At 44.1% G+C, this 19,631-nt stretch overlaps 1 protein-coding gene across 2 annotated transcripts in view; it reads right to left on the bottom strand.

The window, feature by feature from the left end:
* ARHGAP10 (Rho GTPase activating protein 10) overlaps window positions 1–19,631 on the bottom strand; it is a 250,288-nt gene that overhangs the window by 166,377 nt on the left and 64,280 nt on the right. The window lies entirely within an intron of this gene.

Below are 19,631 nucleotides of genomic sequence, written 5' to 3'. Positions count from 1 at the left end.
TTCCGACTTCCCTAGCCAGTTTCTCACTGCTGCTTTTATTGATAGTATTTGACTACTATTGGCACAAAACTGCTCTTGCTTTGGGCAGACTACTTCCTTCCTTCAAGAAGCTACCGGATATATTAACTAGCCAAAATTCTGCTCTCAGTTACAATATCACAATGTTATAAACTATTATGAAGATTTCTAATATTGAAGTTGACATCAAAACATACACTTGTCTCCTGTAATGTCTGATTACAGTACATGAGAGAGTTTGGAATGTCATTGACCCTAAAAGGCAGGTTTCAGTGGAGAAAAGGATGAAAGTCCCCATATGCTCTTAACTTGCAGTAAAGATTCTCCTTACATCTTCATACTTGGCCAATATTAAGAGCAATTTGATATATTTAGTTAATCTCTAATCTTTTAGCTATCTCATGCAATTCAGAAGGACTAGGACTAACTATTATAAAACACACTGTGTAAACATTTTATTCTCTGGATTAGCTGGAGCTGAAACAACACGAACAGTTTACACACCCTTTTAGCAGATACTGTTTCCAATCTGCTGTATGTTTTTCCCAATTTCATAGATAAGGACATATCGGACTCGAAATGCTACACTGCACTGTGTGGTGCCAACTAATTAAAGGTGCCAACTATCCAATTCCTATTCACCCTAGCAGGACACAGACACAAAAGCCACATATTTTCAGATTTTCATATTTACATTCCCTTCCTCTCACATCTCTCACCAGATTCCTATTCTCCCCTCCGCCTTACACTCCTCTTCCACTCCCCACCCAGTTTGTGTGACAGAACCATTCTAGTTGGTCCCACAGTGTTGGGTTTTTCTCCCATGAATGGTGCTACAACTATGCATTCTCCCTTCAACATCAAGACTTGGGGGCGGGGAGGGGGGTGGCAGGCACAGACTGACATCACAAATACTCCCACACCTTGGGAAAGGGGAAGGCATTTTCAAATTAAAATGCAACCTGTTAGCTGCAGGGGTGCATGTAATGTAGAAAGCGTGGGGAACATAAGTTCAGATGCTTCTTTGTTACAAGCAGCTTGGGACAAAATATGGCATGATTTACAAATTGAGAATAAAGTCCACCTCACTATTTGTCTGATCCAGAAAACTAGAACTGAAAGTAGGAGTCACGATGCTGCATTGAATTAATGGAACAAGGGTATAAAAATAATTTAGTATTGTTGAGCTACGGGTGATGGGAACCAGCCATGTAGTGATGCCTTCTCTACAGCTCCTTCTCTTTGCCCTTTGGCCCAGATGCTGAAGACTTCAAATACCAAGACTGGGAAAGAGAATGCATATCATCCCATCACTAATGGCAAGTCCTCAAAGGTTCATAAAACCAAAGGCTACATTAAGTTTTTTGCACTGCCCCCTGTGCTCTGTCAAGTCCCTCTAAGAGGGGCTCTAGAGCTGCAGACAGAGTCCCACTGGAGCATTCTGCCATGGAGTAGGTTGGATTATAGGTTAAGAATGGGTAAGCATGGGATTTGTGCCCATCATCTCTACAAGGACAGACTGAAGAGATAACAAAATCTCTGTGACAGGGCTGCCTGCCCCTTTAAGGGCCAGGAGGCCTGGGCTAGTCAGCTCCACTTGTGCCATAATTACATGTTTCCCAGTTTTAGGAGGCTGGATTAATTGGGGTCAGGTGACAACCCGAAACACCTTGACCTCATAAAAGAGCTGAGAAATCAGTTTGGAGGAGGAACCAAGAGAGCAAGTTGGGCTCCTGTGGAAGGCCCTGAAGTAGGGTCTGGAGGACCCCTGGAAAGGAGCCTGGGAATCAGTGGACTATCCCAGAGTGGAGAAGATAGAAAGGTAGCCCGAAAGGGACAGACTCCGAGGGGACTCTAGGGAAGAAGACTAAGAGTCAGGGCTCTATCCCAGTGCCAGAGAGACTTAAAGGTAATCCAGAAGGGACTAGGAACTGAGCCTAGAGGGTGGGCTAAAGAAGAGCCCAAGAGGAGCAGAAGAACCTTTTGGTTGTTTGGACTTTTGTTATCCAAGAAGGGGATTGAACCTAGTTATCCAGTCAGAGGTCTGAGACATGTGAATCCCTGGGAAAGTAAGAAAACCCAGGTGAGGAGAAAGTGAGGCAAGAAGCCCCTGCAGCACCATGCTCAGCCAGCTGGGCGGGGGTGAGGAGGGGGGAGAGTTTACAGGACAGGCATGCCCTATGGTAACCTCTATCTCCCAAACTTTATATTAGGGGTGCTAAATCCTTTAAAGACTGACAGAGGGGAAAAGTGCAGCGTGAACAAAACAATCACAGTACAGATTGGTTATTTGTAGTCCCTGTTGCTGGGCACAGTGATTAATCACCACAAAGTGATCTAATAATGTGTAAACCTCTGCACAAGCCATGGAACTGCGGGGGAGGAGAGGGGAAGACAAGGACATAACTGGGAAAGAACCAAGCATTATTTCCAGAAGGGGGGTGACCACTAGAGAGAGAGAGATTCTGATCTACAGAAAGGACGTTTGAATTAAATGATTCAACAGGCTGCAGGAGACAAAGCATACAAGCATTGTTGACATAAGGCTTTTAATTCTATTTAGTCAATAGACTGTCACCACAAGATTTACCCCATCTCAGGAAGGTTTGCCTAGAATCCAGCACTGTCTCATTTTATTCTGTTAATTTATGTTAAAATTCATTTATATTTTTCTTTCCTATGCCAAATAAATCTTTTCCTAACATACTTGGATTTTGTTTCTGTGATAGGAGACAGTCACTGGGGCACAGTTGTTCCCTGGAAACAAAATGGAAACTTTGCCCCTCTCACCTTCCAGAGAGGTCTGAGGCTAGGTGACAGGCTTGAGAACTCAGTTATAGACATGGGTATGGAGAGCTATTCCCAAGGCACTGGACTCAGGACACTGAATGTAGTCAGCTCAGCATGGGGAAAACCTGAAGACCACGATCAGGTACAGCTCAGTGCAGGATTTATTTGAGGCTTGAAGGGGCAAACATTTAATCCTCTCTGGAAATCATTAGGCAATCAGTTCACCCTTCTAAAATCAGGAAAAACAAAGTTGTTGATGTAATTACCACAAATACTATAGAACTCTATAAAAATATATGGTGACTCCAGAAACAAAATGTGGCAATCCACCCCCATACACACATATACTACTGTGTTATTAAACAACAACATGCAGTATTTAAACCATAAGTTACAAGCTTCATAGACACTAACTCTCAGATACACATTTCCTTGCATCCTGTGCTAGGAAAAGCACTTTGCTAATCTGCATATATCCCGTATATCCCTAGTTGTTAATACCCAGATACTTTATGATTTGGTAGAGAAATACATCTCAGTTCTGTTTCACAAAACAAGCTTCCTTTATATGGCAACATTCTACTGCTATAACTTCAAATAAGAAGCAGTATCTTGGGTTTATAGCACCTGTGCCTCAAAGGACCCCCCCAAAGTATTTCACAACTGCATGGGACCAGGGGCTGTGAGTTATATGGGCCCGTGATGCCCTTGCTCCAGCAAATTCAGGGCACGGGAGTCCAGCTCCACCAATGTTCAGGGCCAGGTCTCTCCCCTGGCCCCGCCTGCCGCCCCATGCACCTCCCGCAGAACGTAGCCCGGCCCCGCCTGCCAGCCCCAAGCGCCTCCCCTGGAACATCCCTGCCTGCGCCCTTGACAGCTGCCCTGCCGCTCCATGCTGCGCTCCCTCGCCGGCTGCTGCCAGTTACAAAAGGGAGAGGCACCGCCACCTGCGGAAGGAAGAGGCGGCGCACATGTGATAGCAGCCCTTTCCCTCCCCCCTCCCGGCACCCACCACAAGGGAAGCAAAGGGGCTTCCTGGACCTGAGAGGGGGCCCAGCCCCTAGGACAGAGGTGGTCAAACTACAGCCCACGGGACCGTCCTGCCCGGCCCCTGAGCTCCTGGCCAGGGAGGCTAGCCCCCGGCCCCTCCCTCACTATCCCGCACCTCTCCCCCCCCCCCCCAGCCTCAGCACGCCGCTCCTGCTGGGCAGCGCAGGCGGCATGGCTGGCTCTGGCGAGATGGTGGGGCTGTGAGCTCCTGCCACTCTGAGCAGCATGGTAAGGGGGTGGGGAGTGGGGGAGTTGGATGGGGCGGAGGTTCTGGGGGGGCGGCCAGGGGACTGGGAACAGGGGGGGTTGGATAGGCATGGGAGTCCCGGGGGGGGGGGCAGCCTGAGGGCAGGGGTGTGGATAGGAGTCAGGGCACTCAGGGGACAGGGAGCCGGGGGAGGGGGGGGAGGTGTGGTTGGATAGGGGGTGGGGTCCTGGGGGTGCGGTTAGGGGCAAAGGTCCTGGGAGCGGGCGGTTGGGGACAAGGAGTAGGGGGCGGTTGAATGGGGTGGAGGTTTGGGGGGAAGGGGCGGTCAGGGGACTGGGATCGGGGGGTTGGATAGGCATGGGAGTCCCGGGGGGCCTGTCTGAGGGCGGGGGTGTGGATAGGGGTCGGGGCAGTCAGGGGACAGGGAGCCGGGGAGGGGGGGGTTGAATAGGGGGTGGGGTCCTGGGGGGGGGCGGTTAGGGGACAAGGAGCAGGGGGTCGGATGGGTCGGGATTTCTGAGGGGGGCAGTCGGGGTGTAGGAAGTGGGAGGGGGCAGATAGGGGGTGGAGGCTAGGCCATTTGGGGAGGCACAGCCTCCCCTACCCGGCCCTCCATAGGAGTTTCACAATGCCGATGTGGCTCCCGGGCCAAAAAGTTTGCCCACCCCTGCCCTAGGAGCACATGCAGTGATTGTGCTGGATGAGTCTGCTGCCTGCAGGGAGAGAGCTGGGGGGACTGTGGAGTCGTCCTCTCTGGCCCCAGCCCCAGGGCAGCCTGCCTGCGCCCCAAACTCCTCATCCCCAACCCCACCCCAGAGCCCGCACCCCCAGCCAGAGCCCTCATCCCCCGCACCCCAACCCTCTGCCCCAGCACTGAGCCCCCTCCTACACCATGAACCCCTCATCCCTGGCCCCACACCCCAACCCTCTGCCATAGCCCTGAGCCCCCTCCCACACCCCAAACCCCTCATCCCCAGCCCCACCCCAGAGCCCTCATCCCCCCGCACACCCCCACATTGTGCAATATAGGGAAACTGTTAAATGCTTACTGTTTCCAGTCCATTTTTACATTATTTTAAAAAATAAAAGGCAGGTGTGGAGGAGTGGGGCAGGACTTGGACCCATTCTGGGCACCACCAAAAATTATACAAACCTGCCGCCCCTGCATGGGACTAATCCTACAAGGTGCCTCAAATCTTTCAATATTGTCTTGAAGGCCAAAGGGAAATGAGGTCACTGAGCAAATTGCAAGTTCTGGTCCCGTTAACAATGCACCAGGAATTCAGGAAGGTAGAATGCAAAGACTTTACTCATTATAATTTTCCCAGCAGTATAGCATGATGATGACAGGAGGAAACATGCAGAGACCAGGAAGAGAGTTGTATGTTGCTGAAAGTCACTGCTACCATCTAATGGGAAAACAGGAAAAAACAAGCAACGTCTCTAGACATCACTGTTTAAAACCTTTTGGTGAGAGGTGTCAAATATCAAAATATCAGTATTAGGACCAAGACAGTTTTAATTATGATGGATTTCCGGCAAAAATCAAAGTTAAGGTTGCATCAGAGAATTGTGTGTAAGCAGGGAAAGAATGGGAATATCTGCTAAATGTTTTACTATGGGAAAAAATTAAAACAACCTAACAAAATCGACCATTGGAGGGCTTTTCATTTTCTGTGTAGCTGGAACTTGTATAGAAATAATGTATTCTAAAATACTGGGGAAAAAGAGACAGATGTTTCTGAAATTAAGTCCCTGGTGTCTCGCTTTTTTTTTTTTTTAAATAGCTTTGCGAAGTGTACAAATGGAGATTCTACACTAAGCTTCTGGTGTAGGTTACAGTATACCTAAAATTTTCACACATAACGCCTATATTTTTCCACTTTACTGTTCTAGAAAATACTGTTCTATCTCATAACTGATTTAAGCTGTGCCAGTTTGGAAGCATCCCATTAACACTATGACAACACTGCTTTCTAGGCAGTGACCTGTCTACATATGACACCAGATTCCAATGGCTCCATTTACTCTAATGTCAACAGGGACTTCAGTGTCACCAATCTGAAGTGCTGCATTAAGTAATGACAATGTTCTCTGTTAGGTAATGTCCTAGGTCTTCTATACATGACAGCACATTCAAACCAAGCTGCAAAAGCCACATTAAATCTAAGTTTTCATAGTCAAACACAAACTATAATCTCTAGTGGTTCACTACATCATTATTCTTTGCAAGGAATTGTATTACCTGCTTTTTATTTTACATCACCAATTTATGCAGGTTCTTTAAAACATAAGGCAATTCACACAGAAAAAAACAACCACCTTCGTTTAATGTTAGTTAAGGTTGTGTTGTTCTATCTTAATAACATTTTCCTCAGATGCTGAAAGGGCACCACATACCAGCTGTGGTAGCTCAGCAACCACACTTCTGTTTCTCTGCCTACAACAATAATACAAAAGTCATGAACTCTTCTTACTCCTTCAAGACACCCAAGGCTTCACAGTTGACATACAGCCTTAATGCCAACATACATACAAGGACATATTAAAAGTAATAATTTTTATTTTCTTCTTGTAAGATCTGCTTCTCTTTTTGGATTTCTTAAACACAGGTTTTGTGTTTGGCTCAAGACTCTTCAAAATGCAACAAATTTAATAGAAATTGCCTAGACAACAAATACAATCCAATTTTTGTTAATTACCTTATGACAAACTTAGGATAGTCACAAACAAATATTAATTCCTCTCACTTCTCACAAAAGAGAAAAGGTTTTAAAAAAATTCAAAGTCAGCCCGTCAATCCCAATAAGTTTGCAAGTGAAAACATGTTTGTTGTTTATTAAAGAAAAACAAAATATTTGGCATTAGATTGAAGTTTCTTTAGGTCAAGAGGGGATATTTCTCATGAATAAAATAGTTTCACATATAAAGACATTTTTCTTGATGGATTAATATCCTTTTATAGACAGTACTATTCTCAGAACAGGACTTTTAAGATGTTAACAACCATGTTTTTAAAAAGTTGATGTATCCCACTATCAACAAAAGTGCCCATCAAATTGAAAATCCAGAAACTACAGTATTTAAGAAGAAACATTAACGTGACTCAGGTGTAAATAGCGGATTTAACAACAGTTTACTGGCTAACTATGTGTTTCTTTTTAAATGGATGACAGTTTGAATGTTTGTTCTGCTGCATCTAAAACCCAAACATTGCCACCCGATGCTAATAACATGAGAGGCTGGAAATGAAAGTCTAGAAACAAGAGAAATTGCCTAGTCTATTTTCACTGTCCAACCTGAGAGAACTACAGAAAATAAACAGCATAAATAGTGAAAAGAACATCTGATATCAAAATTTATTAATTCTTAGTTACCTAAAGGCACAATAGGAACAATGTCTCTAACAGGAACTAGCTAGTGCTAAAAAGGGTGGGCTATCATGATGGAAGAGATCTATCTGTAAGTAGCTATATGCATCACATGCCAAATTCTATTTTGGTTTATTTTCTGTATTTCTAATTAAAAACAACTGGTATTTCTAACAGTTGCATAATTAAGATATACTATCAGCTTCAATGCATCTTGAAGTCATTAACAGTGCTGTAGACTTGTAGACTTTCATGGTGGAAAAAGTTATGATTTCAAATGATAGAAACTAAGAAATATTTTGCATATTTATGAAAATATATATATATATATATATATATACATACACTATATTCGCTAAATATTCTGCTCTGTAGAAGAAATATTTAAGGCTTGTTTAGACTTGCATATTTTGATTATTGGAGGGAAAAGATAATGTGTACACTATGTTTTGGTACTTGCCCAACTAATTAACACCTGGAAGAAGTCAGCTGCAAAATAGTATGATGTATGAGGAAACTGCTGCATTGAAATCTAGCAAAAAAATCAGGTTACCCTGTCTATAAACAATTCAACAGGAATTTTAAACTCTGAGATAAATGGGACAACAGGAATAGCAGGGTAAATTACTTTTGATGAGTCATGTAAGAATTGGAGCATATTATATACAGTAGAACCTCAGAGTTACAAATACCTGGGAAATGGAGTTTGTTTGTAACTCTGAAATGTTGGTAACTCTGAACAAAACATTATGGTTATTCTTTCAAAAGTTTACAATTGAACATTGACTTAATACAGCTTTGAAACTTTACTATGCAGAGAAAAATGCTAATCCTAACCCGCCACCCCAATCTGCTTCCCCCATTTCCCCTGCCCCACCCCACACGCCTTGCCCTACCCCACTGCAGGCACTCACCGTTGTATAGGAAACAGGATGGTGGCCATGCAGGGGGCCCAGCACACACAGAAGGGGAAGATGGTCAGCACTAGGACCCAGGAGGCAATGAGCTGGAGAGGCCACCCTCCCTCACCCAGCAGGAGAAGTGGGTCCGTCCCACCCCCTCCGCTTGTCACCCAAACCCTGATTGCAGGAAAAGGGGCCAAGCGAGCTGGAAACGTTCCAGGGGCGAGGCATGAGAACAACAGAGCCCTTCTTCCCCCGGCAGGCCAAGCAGAGCAAGCCCTGGGCAGCTTGGCGCTCACAGAAGAGCAGTAGGGGGAAGAGCAGTGGCACTTGACCCCATGAGACCCCCCCCCCCATGCCTCACCTCTGCTTGAGGGAGCAATGTCCACTTCCCCCCCACAAAACTACACCCATGTGTGTAGCTGACAAGTCAGTTCGTAACTCTGGCGTTCGTATGTCTGAGGTTCTACTGTCCTGAAATTTTTAAAATGAGATTAAATAATTAAACATAGACAGAAGCATACCCTGCTGGAACAAAACCAGCTAAGTTTTTAAGTATACAGTTTGAAGTGCTCGCACTCCTTTAGAAAAGTGCATAAGTTGTACAAAATTAACAACCCTACATATTATCTGTATACACAGCAGGCTCTCCACTTAGTCATCAATGATAGCAGCATATCTAATTGGGATTTAATACCCTGCAAGCAATAATACACAAAAATAAAATATGAAAATGGAGTTTTTAAGCATGATTCCATTTATAACAATCTGACGCTTCATACTTCAGAACTGTGTTAGGAAGAAATTTGCCAGAGACTGTACAGCAAAGTCAATTTGATCCCATGTTCACTGTGCATTGACAAGGGTAGGCTGAAAGCAAGGAGAGACGGGAAGACAAAGACACACATAGCAGGGGAGCAAACATGCAATAACCTTCCCTTTTTTAGTAGTGTGTGTGTGTGTTATTAGTAACAAACTGTCTGGCAAAGGCAAATCCTTAAAGTGTGCTTCCAAGGCTACCCTCAGCCACACAGCACCGGATGGTCTCTAGTAAATGGCCTTGGATCAGGCTGCTCAAAATCAGCAGACAATCTGCCCACTTCCCTCCTGTACCCTGGTGGTAGCATTTCCCCCTACACCTTGCAGATATTATACAAACTACAACATGCAGCAACAACAGGAACATTTGGCTCACCAAGATCAAGTCTTATCATAGGACATCACCACCAGCCGTTTAATCTGCCTAAGGCACATTTCACAGTCATCCTGCACCTGTTCAGGTATAGTTAAATCTTTCCTTACTTGTATCCAGGTGCCCAGTGTCTGACTTCATGAGCCAGGAGAGCAACTAAACCCCCCCCCCTCCCCGGTGCATTCATGTTATGCACTGAATGATGCAGGGGTTCTGCTGGAGTGGAGGGGAGGGGAGGGGAGGGAAGGGGAAAAAGTGATCATGTAGCTAGAGTCTGTACCATAACACACACATATATACAAGGAGGCAGAACTAGTGTTTCACTGGCTACCTTAAATCAGGTATTTCTGCCTTTTCAGTGTTTGACTTTTCAAACTTAAATACCATTCTTTTAATGTTGTTTATTTGTATACAATTTCCCAGTTTGTTTGTTTAAGGTAAAAACAAAAAAAAAAAATTCTATAACGTATAAATGTAAGAACCTTGCATCATGAGCAGGATTTGAACAGTGAGCCTTCCAGCCTGCAGCACAAACTTCTACCCCTTTAGCTCCAGGACTAACTTGATTACTTGGTGGCAGCAGCAGAAGGCTGTTGTCCTAGGAAAGGAATCAGGCTATATGGGCTCTGTATGGCTAAAGGGAATCTTTATGATGGTAAAGGGAATCTGCCTAACACAGCAGATTGCAGGTTTTTCCCAGCGCAATGTTGTCATCTTGGCACTGTGCACCCAAACTTAAAATTCTCATGTTCAGTTATTACTTTTGGCATGTTTCCGAAGTCTTTCCTAATTTCTGCAAGCAAGAGAAGGGAAATGGCCATTTTCCACATTTTATATCTCAGCAAAACCTAAACAGAATTTTACAGGCCAAAGAAAAGGCACTTATCTAGAATGACCAATCTTTCCACCTACTTAATTACAAATGTCTGCTGCAAACAATGGAGATATTAATGCTTCCAAAAAGAGGTAACAAAAATATTTTATATTGGAAAGTGTTAGGCAGCCAAAACATAGGAATTGCTACCTGCTCCCCCTATAATACACACACACTTAAATTACCTTTAAAATGTATTCAGTTCAAGAGATGTTTTCAAATACCCTATAAAGATGTATATCAAGAAATCTGCTGAGATTACAACATTAAACACATTATATGTAAATGAATAAACCCCTTAAAAAAAAGTCATTCAAAACAGGTTTTCCTCCTTCAGAACAGCATACATCTGAAAATAGTGTCAGCTGTATGGAGCCACTTCCTATCAAGGAATCTTCTGCATGTGAAGACAAAGCCAACAAGAAGATCAAACTTGCAACATACTCTGAAATATTAAGACAATTGTACATGTCAAAACATGAACTCAACATTCCGGCATATTTACAGTTACAGAGTACTAGGCCACATCTGCTGAACATTAAGTGTTATACTAAAGCCACAAAGGATCAGAGACTAAGTTATATTTCCACCCATTCCCCCCATTCATTTGATCCACGAAAGTTAAGCAGATTTCCTCCAATACCCAGAGAAAGAACCTAGATGGTATAATTTCACTCTCTGCCTCATCCTTAAGCGAGATGGAATCCAAGCAGGCATAGGAAACTGAAGTATTACACAAACGAGGAATTCAAAGATTAGCAAAGTCATTGCCCAGTGCCCCACCTCCACATACAAAGGCTACATTTTCTCTCAACACTTCAGATTTTAAATGTATGTATAACTGACTGCCTAATGTGTCACTGTTTGGAAGAACCTCAGATCCAACTGCAAACTGCTTAGGCTGAGGTGATCTCTGCCTCAGATGAGTACCTCTGATTAAACTTTAGGTTTGTCAATCTATTTCAAAGAGCTCTACATCTAGTCCTCTCCACGGGGGAATGAGATACCCAGTATAAGGCTTTTGAAGGGTTGAGGGAATCCTAGGGTATGCCTACACTACCCGCCGGATCAACAGGCAGTGATCGATCCAGCGGTGATCGATTTATTGTGTCTAGTCTAGATGCGATAAATCGACCTCCGAGTGCTCTCCCATCGATTCCTGTACTCCATCGCCGCTAGAGGTGCATGCAGAGTCGACGGGGGAGTGGCAGCAGTCAAGTCACCGTAGTGAAGACACAGTGATGAGTAGGTCTAAGTGCTTCGACTTCAGCTACATTATTCACATAGCTGAAGTTGTGTAACTTAGATCGATCCCCCCTCCAGTATAGACCAGGGCCTAGAGTGGCTCAGTAACAGGTAGGACACAAGAGAAGAGTAAATCAAACAGTTTAACTGAGGTCTTGTCTTCACACGACATTAGGGTGCATCATCATATCACACACTAAACTGGCTGTGTGGACCCTTCTGCCACACACTAAAAGTTCCTTCAAACAGGACTAAGTCAACATGTATTTGGGAACTTTTAGTGCATGCAAGCAGGATCTATGCAACCAGTTGCGGTGTAACACTCAAATACACACTTAAGTTGACCACGTGCTTTGGCTGGGAAGAATTTGTCCTGTTTACTCTTCGTGACTTGACCAGTTGGCAATAGGGTTGCCAACTTTCTAATTGCACAAAATCAAACATTTTTGACCTGCCCTGCCATTTCCCCGAGGCCCCGCCCTCATTCACTCCACCATCCCTCACTCCATCGCTCACTCTCCCCCATCCACACTCACTTTCACTGGGCTGGGGCAGTAGGTTAGGGTGCAGGAAGGGGTGAGGGCTCCATCTGGGAGTGCGGCTCTGGGGTGGGGCCATAAATGAGGGGTTCATGGTGTGGGAAGGGGCTCCGGGTTGGGGTATGTGACGGGGTAAGGGCTCCAGCTGGGGGTTAGGATGCAGGGTGCGAGCCCCAGGAGAGAGTTACGGTGTGGGAGGCGGTCCCAACCTGGGGCAGGGGGTTGGGGTGTGGGGGGGGGTTTGGGGTACAGGCTCCAGCCAGGCTGTGTTTACCTCAGGAGGTTCCCAGCTGGAAGAGCAGCAGGGCTAAGGCAGGCTCCCTGCCTGCCCTGGCTCGGCGCTGCTCCCGGAAGCAGCCAGCATGTCCGGCTCCTAGGCAGAGTCATGGCTAGGGGGCTCAGTACGCTGCCCGTGCCTACAGGTGCCACCCCTGCAGCTCCCATTGGCAAGAGCAAACAGGGCAAATGCCCACTTTTATCAAAAAAGTGGGGTGCAGCACAGAGGGGGCAAGCAAAGATGCCAGCCCTCCCGCAAGAGGGAGGTAGGGCTGGGGGGAGGGAGCAGGGTTCCAGCAACCGGGCAACAGCCTCCTGAGGGGGCCCTCTCAGAGTTCCAGTGACCAAGCAATAGCCTCGCAGTGTGTGTGTGTGGGGGGGGGGGGGGGGAGGCAAAGGGTTCCAGTGACCAGGCAACAGCCTGGCACGGGAGAGGAAGGTTCCAGCAACCGGCAACAGCATGGAGAGGGGTAACCTCGGGCAAACGGCTGGGGTGTCCCATTTTCTCTTCGGGAAATATGGTCACCCCATACACACTAGAATTCACACCCCAGCTGGTGCACACTAACACTGTGTAGACAAACCCGCGGTACAACTTGCAGTGATAATGGCCCTGGGGGCAGCCTGTAAATGCTATGTCACGTACCAATCCCAGGAAGAGCACTGCACAGAAGGGACTGTGGCTATACCAGGTGCCCAAATACCTTTAAAAAAATCTGAGTGTTTCATCTGATTATATAGCTTTTAAAAATGTCACTAGGTGCCTAACTACACCTTTAGGCATCTAAAAACCTTTACAAATTTGGCCTAACGTATCTATCTTAGTAATTTCTAAGGAGATCACAACACACAGGCTCCAGAAGGGAGTCTTTCCATCGGCTTTAATATGAGTTGGATCAGGCCAAGTAGCACTGAAATTATAACCCCTCATCGGAGCAAACCGAAAAACAGAGTGTGACAGCACTGACATGATGTGTGGGCCCTCTCATCCTGCTGTGCTCCTTCCTGCTAGGGAAATCTTTGCCAGTGCTCTCAAAAGCTGACTCCATGCCAGAAGCATCTTCTCTCCCTACCCAAAGCCTATGTAACTGGGTGGAGGGGAAGAGATGATGCTTGGCACCTGCTGACTCAGGCCAAAGTTTCCCCCACCTAGACGGGACTCTTCTCCCCACTTATGTCCAGGGCAACCTCCTACCCAGTATCAACCATTGGCTAGTAGGTGTCAGAGCTGCACCTTTATAAAAAGATCTTCTCTGGGGATTCTAGGGCAGCCTCCCTCAAGAAATATTTTTTGAAAAAGCTTCACTGTGCAACCTGATGCATTCTAAGAGGTAAAATATTAAGGATATATTGACTCTGCAACTGGGAATGAGCCTCCCAGCATGGGTAGACAGACTCACGCTAGCAGGGCTCAAGCTAGTGTGCTAAAAATAAAAGCGTGGATGTTCCAAAACAAGTTCTGAAGCCTGCTCAGCCCCACGTGTTCTGGGTCTATTTGATCACTAGATTTGGGGTCGGAAGGGAATTTTCCCCCAGGTCAGATTAGCAGAGATCCTGGAGGGTTTTCACCATCCTCTGCAGCATGGGGTACAGGTCACTTGCTGGTTTAAACTAGTGTAAATGGTGGATTCTCTGGTTTCAGAGTAGCAGCCGTGTTAGTCTGTATTCGCAAAAAGAAAAGGAATACTTGTAGCACCTTAGAGACTAACAAATTTATTTGAGCATAAGCTTTCCAATGAAGTGAGCTGTAGCTCACGAGAGCTTATGCTCAAATAAATTTGTTAGTCTCTAAGGTACCACAAGTACTCCTTTTCTTTTTGGTGGATTCTCTCTAACTTGAAATCTTCCAATCATGATTTGAGGACTTCAATAACTCAGACAGAGGTTATAGGTCAATTACAGGAGTGTGAAAGTGAGGTTCTGTAGCATGCAATGTACTGGAGGTCAGACTAGATTATCATGATGGTCCCTTCTGACCTTAAAGTCTGAGTCTTTTGATAGAATAAGTTACAGAAAAGTTTAAGTTTTCATTCCAGTGTTTTGGACATCTATTAATTTTGCTCTCTTAATGCGCTCTGTACTAGACACCTTCCCTATTGCTTAATCCCCAGAAGCCCAGCGGCACTTTCAGCAGCAGTTTGCAGCCCAGCATTCAATTCACTTGCTTTTTATTACATAGTAATATGGAACACTGAAAAGCTCCCAGTTTAGTTTTTAAATGATAAGTTAGAACAGTACAAAATGCTTCTGCTAAGGCAGTTTGGCAATTTATGAGGAGGGGGCTATCGCTGATTATTCTTCAGCTTTTCTTCTACACCCTACTTCATAAACTTTGTGCATGCGTTTTTGAAATTAGGTTCCAATCGTGCACCAACGACAGCTGGCTGTCAGACGCAACATCATTAAATTGGCCCAACCAACTAATCAACATGTGGCTTCGAATAACCAATGGCCACCACATTCTAATCAGAAGCAAATGGTATAGTAGCAATTTCTCCAGAATGGAGTATGTTGTTAAATGATAAATCCCATGTAATTATACTATTCTTTGGAAGCAGGAGCCAAAGCCTCTCTGAAAATGGCAGTTTGTTTAGTTTTATATGATGTGACTTTCGTGTTTTAACTATTTCTAATAACCAATGGTTTCAGTGTTAACACCAAACAAGAAATCTTACAACAAACAGCACATTAAGGATTTTGTTGCAATATATTTTTGTGGTTTTATATTCTTCTGTCAAGAAATAGTTAAAATTTACTGTCGCACTTGTGGAGGTAAATTACTCACTATGGAACTGCGGGGGGGGGGGGGGGTTGCACGTGTGTGCAGGTGCATGCACACCTACCAACACGGAAAGTAGACTCTACTCTGTCCAGGATCAGCAAGTAAGCCAAACACATATAAGCATAAATGTACATACATACACATAGTGGCGGGCCATAAACAAGTTTTATTTTTACTTTGTTCTTCTAGTTACATGCCAATGGCATTTCCATTACATGTGTACTTTTTAGCGGTCTGAAAAATGCCTAACAAAGATACTTCTTTAAACTCTAGCTTTACAAAATGTCCAGTTTCTATCTGTTGTATTTCTTGTCTTAATTAAAGTTTGAGGTGTGAGACATGGGAGTTAGTTTTACTCTAATTTTGGTTTGCTGAAATATGTATTTGTTACACTATTTTTAACTATTAGATAAGGATTGCATTTAGTAACTTTCAAGAGCTGATGCTTAATACAGTTACCAAAAAGAATTTCTATAGGTTCTGAACAACCAGTATTATTTACCCTATATTTTGTGTTAATCATTAACTTAGCCTCTCCATCTCAGCTGCATAATTAGGTATCTTGGTTTACGAACATGGTGTTCTCCCATGAGAGATAAAACAGCACTGCTTCTTTCAGAAGTCAGGTTGCATTGTTTTAAGCAGTGCACTAACTACACCCTCCCCCAGAATCTAGAGCACAGCTTCTGAATTGGGAATGATTGTTCTCACTCCTTTCAGAATACAAAGAGCAAGTTACGTAATAGTGTAGGAGTCAGGCAGTTATTTTTGTTAAGTACTGTTTAAGAGTTTCACTCTTGGTAGTTTAAAAAAAATGGTAAATACATTAAAAGAAAGGAGAAGTTTCATTAAAATATGTTCGTGTTTGGAAGGTTTCTGTTACAAGTTCCACACAGCTGACATATTTAGATTGGGAGCTCTTCAGGGCAGGAACCATAGTTTTATGTGTTTGTACAATATTTAGCACAGTGTGCCTTGGTCTTTACTGGGTCTTGGGGCCACCACCACAATACAGATAAGTAACAATAAAACTGCCAACAATTTGAAGATGGGGACAATAATTCTAAGGAATGGTTGTTACCTTCACCAGTGCATATAATTTACCAGTACAAAATAGGAATGACATTATATATAGTATATTTATGTACAGACACATTCTATGGAGTTAAAAGTCACCCTGCTGGGTAAAAGCTATGCTAGACCTTCCACACCAGTTGTGCAGGAATGGCAGCAAAAACCTCTAGCTCATTCTAAATAGGTGGGGGAGTGGCCACTATGGAGATCTAGAAGGATGTGCACAGGGCCAGTGGCTCCTATTCCAATGCATAAAATGGAACAGCATCACAAAGAAGTAGTCCCAATACAGGGTAACTGCAGTTTGGAGTGAAATCCATGCCAACACAGCTTATGTCCAACCCAAAACCAGATGACTCAGGCAGCGTGTGGGGGAATAGTGATGGTCACCCTTATGTAAGTCTTCACCATATGTCCTACTTTGGATATAAACTGGCATTAATACAAAGCAGGGTAACTACGGTATGCTTTCTGCCAAGATATCCAGTTTCCACACCGCTTAACAGATACGAGCAATGACTTCACTCTGACAACACAAATGCTGCATCAGTAAAAGCACTGCTGGAAAACAGAAGCACTCTGGTGAATCACAGGCAGCAAAATTACAACAAACTAATTTAACCCAGTCTGCAGCACTTTGTTAATAGGGACTACCATAAACAGGGACTGCCATGGCAAACAGTAGTCTAGACACTTCATGCTATCCAGTCTCCACGTGGTGGTGGGGAATTTGGAGGAGGAAGAAGAGTGCATAATTTTAGTCTAGAAATTTATTAGGACCACAGGACTCATCTGGAGATGTACAAAATGAATAGAGTGGGGTTTTATTTAACAAAATTCAGCATTTATGTAACAGAATATTGCAGCATAATGTTTCTATAGGTTACAGTATACTGCATGTCTTACTAGCTGATACTACTAGCATAAAATACAAAGCATTAAATACTATATAAATCTGAAATAATTTCAAGTAAACAGCAAAATGTAGCCTATTATGTAGCATTAAATGAGTAAAGGGTTTTGTTCAGTGGCATTTTATGCAAGACGGGTCACATGGAGAAGTTATGATTTGCTGAATATGATTATCGTATTTGTATGCATTTATCATTTTTGTATCTGAAGTTATAAATATTGCCTATGTATCTTTATTTCAAATGTACTTACACCTGGGTATCGCCCACTAGACAAGATGCTTTCAGTCTCTAGATAGTAGGTGGGGAAGGGCTTATTCAGGGCAATGGGCCATTAGGGAAAAACAATAGGCCTTAGGAGAAGCTTATCTCCCAACTGGGGATCCTTCCTGAGAACGCTACAAAAAGCCTGTAAGTAATGGCTGCTATGACTCTACAAGGACATGTGATCAGACCACACCTCTGGACTCCATCTTGGGATGTCTGTATTTTTCCACAGACTGGTCTGGGAACCAAACTTTGGAACAAAGGATTCCTGCCCTATGCAAAAGCTATATAAAGGAAGGGAGTGGCATCATCTTCACTCCCCAAACAAGACGACTCCTGGAAACACCTGAGGAAAAAAGACTGAACTTGGGGAAGTGCTGGACCCAGGCTAAAGGGATTTCTAATCTGTGAGTGAAGAACCTGGGGATTCCAAGCAGTAAAGCAAGTGAAGCTTGCCCCTTAAGAATCTGCAGCCTGCTTGTATCATCTCTTAGGGTGAGAATCTGCTCATTCATATCCAATCTATTTAGTATATTAAGCTTAGTTTGCATTTTTTGTTTATTTGCTAGGTAATGTGCTTTGATCTGTTTGCTATCACTTAAAATCTATCTTTTGTAGTTAATAAACTTGTTTTTGTTTTATCTAAACCACTGAGTTGGAGTGAAGTGTGGGGGAATCAACTCAGGGGCAAAGGCTGTTGCATTTCCTCTCCACATTGAGGGAGGTGTGATGGGTTGGATCACAGAAACCCACTTGGGGCTGCCAACTGATGTGCCAAGACTACCTCTGCCACTGCTTTCCTGCCCTGCCAGCTTGGGACTTCAGTGCCCTGCCTGGTTTGAGCCAGACCCACTGCAAACCCAGACCCAGGTCTGAACCACACCCCCTAACAGCTGTAGGCTTAATTTAAAGCAGCTTAAGAAGAGTTCCTGTTTTTAACACTCAGATGCCCAACTCCCAATGGGGTCCAAACCCCAAATAAATCTGTTTTACCCTGTATAAAGCTTATACAGAGTAAACTCAAATCGTTCACCCTCTATAACACTGAGAGAGAGATGCACAGCTGTTCCCACCCCCCATTAATATTAGTATTCATAAATACTCTGGATTAATAAGTAAAAAGTGATTTTATTAAATACAGGAAGTAGGATTTAAGTGGTTCCAAGTAGTAACAGACAGAACAAAGTGAATTACTAAGCAAAATAAAATAAAACACGCAAGTCTATGTCTAATACAGTATGAAAACTGAATACAGATAAAACCGCACCCTCAGAGGTGTTCCAGTAAGCTTCCTTTTAAAGAATAGACTCCTTCTGGACTGGGTCCAGCAATCGCTCACACCCCCTGTGGTTACTGTCCTTTGTTCCAGTTTCTTTCAGGTATCCTTTGGGGTGGAGAGGCTATCTCTTGAGCCAGCGGAAGACAAAATGGAGGGGTCTCCCAGGTGTTTAAATAGACTTCCTAGTGGGTGGATACCCCTCCCTCCGCCATGTAGAATTCCAGCTACAAGATGGAGTTTTGGAGTCACATGGGCAAGTCACATGTCCATGAATGACTCTGAACTTCAAGGTAGCATGTGAACCATGGCTGCTACCTGTAACGTCCTCATGTAGACTACTTATGTGGATTGGAACCTTCCAGGATCCATTGTTTGTTAAGTGCTTCTTGATTGGGCACTTAACTTGCAAATTCTTTCTAAAGATGCTGACCAAATGCTTTACTAAGGCTACTTAAAAAAATCAAGCACGTACCCAGCCAATATTCATAACTTTGAATACAAAAATGATACATGCATACAAATAGGATGAATAGATTCAGTAGATCATAACCTTTACAAAGCTATGTTACATGGCATATGTAGCATAAAACATATTCCAGTTATGTCATCTATACATTCATAAGCATATTTCCATAAAGCCTTATGGCGTGCACTGTCACAGGAGGGAGCAAACTTTATGAGCTTACATTGTACAGTTCCCTGTGCAGCACAAGACGGTATAATTTTGAGTTTATACTCCAGAAGGGTGCGTGCCTGAGAAGCTGGGAGTTGCCTTAGCTGTAGCCTTACTATGCAGGGGCTGGTCAGAGAACCTGCATGTAACTGCAGCTGGATGTGTCCCTACCTGTATGTA

The sequence above is a fragment of the Natator depressus genome, chromosome 4 (assembly GCF_965152275.1).
Source record: "Natator depressus isolate rNatDep1 chromosome 4, rNatDep2.hap1, whole genome shotgun sequence".
In the NCBI taxonomy this organism is placed as follows: Eukaryota; Metazoa; Chordata; order Testudines; family Cheloniidae; genus Natator; species Natator depressus.
Note: the sequence above shows the minus strand (reverse complement) of the source record. Positions and strands in the feature narration are given on the sequence as shown.